Genomic DNA, 8,011 nt, shown 5'->3' with positions numbered 1-8,011 from the left:
AGGCCTGAATTTCCCAAGAAGTCAGAAAATTGTCCCATCCAGGGTTGGGCTGCTTCTTTGCAGTTCTAGCTGTCAGAGCTGTGCACAACAGCTCCAGGTCTCTGGGACACCTTCAGGGAACAGCTGTTGTGAGCAGCTTGAGGTGTCCAGGATACCTCACTCTCCAGGGCTAAACTGTCCCTTGAAGTTTCAGCCATCTGAGCTGTCCTAAGCAGATCAAGGTGTTGCCTGACTCCCCAGGTAGTCAGGACACCTTTCCCCAGAGTTGTTGCAACAAATTTACTTATATTTTTGGTACCCAAACCCGCGACCAACCCACTGATTTGAAAACAATTTACTTATACCTATGCTGACCCTACACCGGTAGAGGCAGGCTGTTCAGATGATGGGAGGTGGAGTTGCATGAGCTCTCTCAGGAGGCTTGCCGAAATAGCTGTCTAAGAATTTCCCTGGTATCTACTCCACAGGTGTGTACCCTCCAGAATCTGTGAAGATGTTTCTCCTGTCTTCAAAAAGAAATTCTCAATGATGGGACTTGTCACAATGGAGACCAAAATAACATCATGAACAGTTTTGAAGATGGAACTCAACATTATAACATATTTATAAACTCCCCAAGGGTATATCTATGTGTCACTAAAGTAAGTATACTGGTGGAACTATAATACTCAAAGTGGTGCTCCCAACTTCCACCAAGGTATCACCTGAGAACTGTGAGATAGGGAACTGCTCATGACCAACCACAGATCCCTGATTGCAAGGACCAGAGGGTGATACGTGCATAAAAACATAGAAAAATACACAACATATACACATGTGTGTGAGAGACAGAGAAAGAGATACTTAGAGAGACAGAGAGAGACTGAGTGAGAGTGGGAGAACTCTATCAATTAGATGCTGAACAAATGCATGTAGGTGTGTCCTCTCAGAGGGGAACAATAGGAGCAGGGATCAGTCTCAGTTCCTGTATCCACACATTTAGATGTGTAACCAGGCCTCTCCAAGTGCTGCTTGGAGAATCAAATGCACAAGGCCTTTTTAAGCAAGTAACAAAAAATTAACTCAAACTCACAGCAACTAACATCTCACACTAACCAGCACTGGAAAGAATCTCATCAAATGCATGCTGGGAACTCACATACTACTGCCTCAGTCCATGAGTACTATGACTCATACCACAGGCTCTGTTTTTGTTTCTTTTTAGAGGAAGCAGAATAGTCTATGTTCTCATGACTTTCCTGTCCACATTTGAGTTTCTGCCTTTGGGAAGAATTCAGAGACATGATTTTGGGCAAAGGCATACCCTGAAGATGCAGCCTACCAGAAACACAGACCTTATATAAAATGAAGTAATGATGACAGAGTGGACCTGAGATTAAAACCACAGGGTTTGAAAGAATGAATACCTATTTTCATGCTCTCTTCTGTGATAAAGATCAGGCAATCTCACTGCTAATTTCTTTCAATTGTCATTTGCTGTACCTGACTGATCAGTCTCTGCACATGCATCTTGGTGAGGAACCTTTGGTGGGATGATGGCTCCCTGGTGCTCCTTGTGGGTAGATGAACAAAAAATAACTTGCAGTATGACAAGGCAAAGAGGATGGACAGACCACCCTGAGTCCTAATCAAATGTTTCAGAAAGCTTGTTTACAAATGTCTCGGTGACACTCCAAATTGTTTTGTCCTGTGCTTCAGATGCCCCCTCTGGGCAACTCAGCTCTCTTCTCTATTTGAAGGGAAGTGTTCATCTCAGCTTTTTGGGTCTCTCTGCCCTCATAGCAATGCTCAAGTAACCAAGGAGATAGCCTCTTCAGGATTATTTACAGCTGCATACTCAGAATTCAACTTGGCTGCAGAGTCCACAAGCCTGTGGGTTTACGAGTCAGGAGAAAATTGCCATTGTTCACAATCACCCCAGTCATTTAGCAGTTTCCCAAATATCTTGACAGACCACACTAACCATATAACTATTGATGGAGAAGACATATAAGGGCAGAATGTGGTCACCAGACTCAACAAGTCACCTCACTGACAACTCAGGACACACAGAGCAGCTGGGAAGTACTTAAAGTTAGCCAATGTGGTTGAAGGATAGTGATGTCCTTGAAATGGGCACACCTCATTTATCCGTCCCAGTTTCATGTTGGTCTCATGTTCACTCATCAATGCCTATCCTCCAAAAGGGATGAAAACCAAGAGTTCCCAGCATAAAGCATTGGCCTTACCAGTTTCTGACCTCTGAGCCAGAACAATTAATATCCTGGAATTCTTGAATTTCAAGATCTATTACAAGCAGGGAAGTTCTGTTTGTTCCCAGAGACTTCAGCTTTCTGTGCCCTATTACTGGAAGATTCAGCTCAAGCCCACTTCCTTCAGGAAGCTTCCCTTTTCTTGCACAGAACTCATTATGTGATTCTCTTGACCATTTCTTTTTTGATGTTTTACATTGAGGCTGAAGGTCAGCTTTCTTCTGTCACTCTCTGGTCTCTCTACCCTTTCCATCTCTTTCTGAATTAGACTCTTCAGTATGCCATCATGTTCACCAGTACATGGTGAAGACATTGAATAAGCTACCCAAGAGCAGTTGGTGTTGCCACAACATAGGTGACATCACAGAGGATGCCAGGGCTCTCCAGGATACAGTAGAATGTCCAGCGAAGAGCTGCAGATGTCATGAGAACTGACATTGCTTCCCTGCTAATGAGTTTTCCTCATAACACACAAGAAGTCAAGCTGACCTTTGCAGGAGCCTCTGCTGGGATACAAGGGAAGCCCTTCAGCATCTCCTTCATTCAAAACCAGAGATCTCTCCCCAGTTACTTGGACATCCCTTAGTTCTTTCCATGTGTGGAACTGAATGTTTATCTCCTACAGTAATTCTATGTACACAAGGTAATAATATCATAGAAATTTATATAAGCTATAGTTCATAATAAATACCTGCATTTCCTTATCTCTTTGGGCACAAGATATTATAGACTTAATGCTGACAGAGAAGTACACTTGTTAAACAATTTCCTGGTAAAGAGTCTACAGGAAACATCTAGGCAGAGTTATGCTAGAGGAAGAGGCTGAAACAGCCTAGGAGCAAGTACCCTTAGCAGTGTGATATGATCATGGAGCTCAGTGTGATTAATATCTGTGTCATCAGCATGTGTGTAGTGGGTGTTGTACTCTCTGTTGAGTAGCTCAAAATGTTCTACTGTTACTGGGTGGTAAAGGTGGCCAGACATCTGGAGTCTTCCACACAGAACATGGGTTTCCTACAGAGAAGAGGATATTCAGAAAAATGCTTTGCAAGACCATTCATATTTAGAAACATAGACACCAGGGTTCCACTGGACACTTTAGATCAATGTTTCTTAATTTTTCCAACTCTCTGATACTTTAAATAGCACTAACAGTAGTTCCTCATGTTGTGGTGAACCCTAAACACAACTGTTCCATTGTTTCTTAACTTTAATTTTGCTACTGTTATGAATCATAATTCAAATATTTGATTGCAGGATATCTGATATTCAACCTCCAATCGGGTGGTGAACCACAGGTTGAGGACCACAGCTCTGAATGCAAGCAGAAATCTCTTCAAATCCTGGCAGTGGTTCTGGAGCAGTGACATTCTTACTTTTTATTATCAGACTGAATCAAACTAGTCATCTGGGAAGAGGGACCCTCAATGAGGAATTATATAGATCAGATTTACTTTGTGCATGTCTCTGTTGGATTTTATTAGTTGTTAATTGTTAATAGTCCCTAAAATGGGCAGAATCATTTCATTGTCTACAACCTGTACTGTGTACATATGAAGAACCTAGAGCACAAGCATAAGCAAACAGGCAGCATGTGTACATTTGTTTATCTCTGCTCTTGGCTGTGGATTTGATATGATTAGCTGAGTTCCTACCTCAATTTCCCAAAAGTGGAACTATTACCTGGAATTGTGGGATATGATCACTTCCTAACATTCTAAGTTGCTGTGCCTGATAACTCAGTGTAATAAAGATGTTAAGAAAGCACTCTATGACAGAGGGGTTTTCACAAGTCAGTGAGATGTGTATTTCATGAAATGTTCAACCGCCCCATATCTGTCTCAGAGGAAGAGATCCTACTTCCTCCTGAACCCAACCTGTGTTTCCGTGTCCAAGTTTTACAAAGACACAGAGAGACCCATAGACTCACAAACCACTTCACCCCATCAACAAATGTCCCCTGATATTGTCTTGCCCTATCAAGTACAATGCTAAATTCTTCCACCGTGTTATATACAACAAGCTACACTTCAATGAATGAATTTTTCTTTGAATTACCTGACCATTAAACTTTTCAGATTTGGGGAATTGGGTCTGAATTCACAGCCTTGACTTTGAATTTCAATCTTAAGCTATGTCCTTCATTGAAGATCAGAAGATGCTCCTTAAACCTGAGAGCAAATAGCACCTTAAATTCCAGGTATGTGTGGGTGTAAATAATGACTGGCAATGTGCCCACTAGTTACCTTAGATTGGAGAGTAACTCTAGGGCTGATGTACACACACCCCTGTGAAAATTTCTCTGTATCCCTCTAACTTCTGTGCTTCTTCATCAAGGTTTATGTAAACAGGTTTTTGACGAATTTCCTCCTTCAAAGGTAAATAGACCTTATCAGATGTGAAAAGTTAATTTGATTTTTTTCCTTCTCCTCCTAGGACATGAAACAGACCCTTTTGAGCTACATCAAAGACTATCCAAGGAGAATAAAGTCTGAAATAACCACAGGTACAGGTTTAGGATGCAGGTCTGTGGAACAGAGTTCAAAACAAGGGCAGGAGAGCAGGCACACACAGGAAATTCTTGGTTATGTCTTGGCAGTTTAGCCTCTCTGCATGTCAGTTTCTTCTACCTAGAGAAGTTGGATTGAACCATGGAGATGGGTGTTGTTATAAGGCATGACTTATAAAATCACTTCCTTCATAAGTGGGACTTTGTTTGTTTGTTTGTTTGCATGTGTTTTTTTTTTTGTTTTTTGTTTTTTTGGTGGGGGTGATGACATTGCATTTGTACGAGCTAAGCTGCACATCGCTTTCTGGTGAATATCTCTTTCTGGGAACAGAGGAATCAGATCATAAACTTATAAAAAGTGCAGAAAATGATGCTTTAGAGCAGAGAATCACTTCACTTGGTTGAAAAAAATCAACACTTCACTTCGTGACTGTTACCAAATATTGTGCGTGGCTCCTGTCCTTTGCCATTTGGAAAGAGTCACCAGCTAGCTATTCTTTATTGATTAACCACTTTCAGATGCTAAAAGCAAAGAAGATGGAGAGGGAAGGTAGAAATCAACATGTTTGATCCTCAATATAGACTTGTGTTTGCCTGTTCCAATCTCAGAATTCTAATCATTATCTGGCTAATCTAACAACAAATAAATGCCACCTGTGCCCATTGGTGTATTTTAATAAAAGCACGTAAACGATTTTGGTGACTTACTAGAACTCAAGTAGTATATATTGAGTCCAGTTATTAATATTTTCTTCTCTGTCTTGCTATTCTTATTTGGAACATTTGTTTGTTTGAGTGGAAATGAACCACCCCAATTTAAATGGGAGAAAAATTTTTAAATAAACTACTGTAACAGAATATGTTTGGGAGTTGTAAAAGTTTTTCCATGGAAAAAAATCAGAATTTAAGAGGATTCTGTTACATGCTGGGGGCAGACATCAGTATGGTGATATTTTATTTGTATTAAAATGTTATTTGTATGTTAATAAATAAAGTTGCCCAGGGGTCAGAGCTATTAGCAAGCCATGGGAAAGCAGGGCAGTAGTGGCGTGCACTTGTGATCCCAGCACTTGGTATGCAGAGCTGGGTAAGTCTCTGTGTGTTCAGTGATACAGCCATTATTGGACACACATGCCTTTAATCTCAATACCAAGCAAGGAAAACCTGGAGGCCTATACAGACAGGCCGTGATGAGGCGGTCATGTGGTTGGGTTTACAACCAATGAGAAGGCAGAACAGGAACACTATATAAAGACATTAACACAGGGGTAGTGAGTTTGGAGAGGTAGGACCACTGCAGGAGGAAGGGTAAGGTTTTAGCTCTTAGCTCTGACCTCTTGGCTTTATTCTTTGCATTGGTTCTGTGTTTCTTATTTAATAAGAAGGTTGGTTACATCTACATTTGGCACCCAACATGACAAGAATCCATTAAAAATCGCTTGGCTTGGCTTGGCGGCAGGTCCAGTTTCTGGCCTGGGCGGCCCGGCTGTCTAGCTCGGGCCCAGGCCTGACTGACCCGCAGCTGGAGCTACTTGCAACTGCTACAAACAACTCAGGCCTGCCCTGCCAAGGCTTGACTCGGCTCAAGCCGCTACTCTCTCTCTCTCTCTCTCTCTCTCTCTCTCTCTCTCTCTCTCTCTCTCTCTTTCTCTCTCTCTGGATTCACACCTCGAACACCAGGAAGCTGTTTTGAAATTCCCTGGGATTCTACTGTTCTACCCAGACTTGGTAAGTCAATTAACATATCTATTTAAAAGAGAATTTTTTTTCTACATTAAAAAAATGGGCTTTATGTGTGCATTGGAAGAAAATTGGACTTTGTTTGAAATTTTAGGCACTCTGACAATGGAACAACTATATGAAAAGGTTAATATTGATCGAATTATTCAGTTTATTACTTTTCTTATCCTCATTTTACTATTTAAAAAGATAGTCAATTTAAGTGCCAGGATAACAGTCTTAGAAAAACCTATTAAACTGGTAAAATGAATTATAGAGAAATTCAAACTCAGACAGAAGAAATAATCAGTGAAGTTGTTTCAAAATTGGATCATAAGGTTACAGAAAGAAAGCCAGTTTTCACACAATCACCCTTAATTTATCCAGTAGTGGTACAGCAGCTACCTGATGAAGAGAATGAACAAAATACTTGGGCTCCAATTAAAATGTTAGACTTACGAAGATTTAAGAAGGCAATAGCATCTTATGGCATGCACTCCCCATATGTAAAGCAAATGTTAAACAACTAGTCAACTAGTAATAGGATTATACCAAAGGACTGGCGGGAATTGGCACAGGCTGTTCTTGAACCTGGACAACATCTCCAGTGGAAAATGTGGTTCAATAATGAGGCTAAAAATATAGAAAAACAATGGAGGGATAGTGGAATACAAGTCTGTCAGGATCAGCTTATTGGAGAAGGCCAATATGCTTCAGTAGAAACACAAAGTTTATATGATGTCCAAACCCTAGTTCTATGTTGAACGGCAGCTTTGAATGCATGGGACAGAGTTGAAGAACCAGGAAAAAAAAACTGAGTCATTTACAAAGGTTATACAGGGCCCAAAAGAATCTTTCACAGATTTCTTACAAAGATTGACTTCAGCAGTACAGAAAATGGTCCCGAATTCAGAGGCTAGTCAGATAATAATTGAATCTTTGGCCTTTGAGAATGCAAATGCAGCATGCAAAAGGATAATCAGGCCGTTAAAGGCAAGATCTGCACCTTTGGAAGATTGGATTAAAGATACAGTTAAGCCGGGCGGTGGTGGCGCACGCCTTTAATCCCAGCACTCGGGAGGCAGAGCCAGGCGGATCTCTGTGAGTTCGAGGCCAGCCTGGGCTACCAAGTGAGTTCCAGGAAAGGCGCAAAGCTACACAGAGAAACCCTGTCTCGAAAAACCAAAAAAAAAAAAAAAAAAAGAGATACAGTTAATGTTGAGGCTTATGACCATGATGATATGTGGGTAGGAAAAGCAATTTCAAAAGGTTTGAGCAATGTTAGATGTTTTGGATGTGGAAAGCAAGGACATTTGAAAAGGGATTGTAAAGAGGTCATTCCTAGAAATAATGTTTCTTCAAGGAACACTGGCAACAGAATGCCCCTTCCTTCTGGAGTATGCAGAAGGTGTGGTAAGGGAAAACACTGGACCAACGAATGTAGATCAACAAGGGACAGACAGGGTAATCCTCTGCCTCGAGCTTCGGGAAACTCCCAGAGGGGCCTGAGGCAGGCCCCCACAGTAAATCC

At 41.2% G+C, this 8,011-nt stretch overlaps 1 long non-coding RNA gene across 1 annotated transcript; it reads left to right on the top strand.

The window, feature by feature from the left end:
* The first annotated feature begins 2,811 nt into the window (after positions 1-2,811).
* LOC131901126 (uncharacterized) lies at positions 2,812-3,710 on the top strand. The gene is made up of 2 exons (XR_009376376.1): positions 2,812-2,895; positions 3,510-3,710. It is a non-coding gene; the product is annotated as an uncharacterized LOC131901126 (long non-coding RNA).
* Positions 3,711-8,011: the final 4,301 nt, after the last annotated feature.

The sequence above is a fragment of the Peromyscus eremicus genome, unplaced genomic scaffold (genome assembly GCF_949786415.1).
Source record: "Peromyscus eremicus unplaced genomic scaffold, PerEre_H2_v1 PerEre#2#chrX_unloc_3, whole genome shotgun sequence".
NCBI classification, from domain to species: domain Eukaryota; kingdom Metazoa; phylum Chordata; class Mammalia; order Rodentia; family Cricetidae; genus Peromyscus; species Peromyscus eremicus.
The sequence above is the reverse complement of the archived record's forward strand: the minus strand, read 5'-3'. Positions and strand labels throughout refer to the sequence as shown.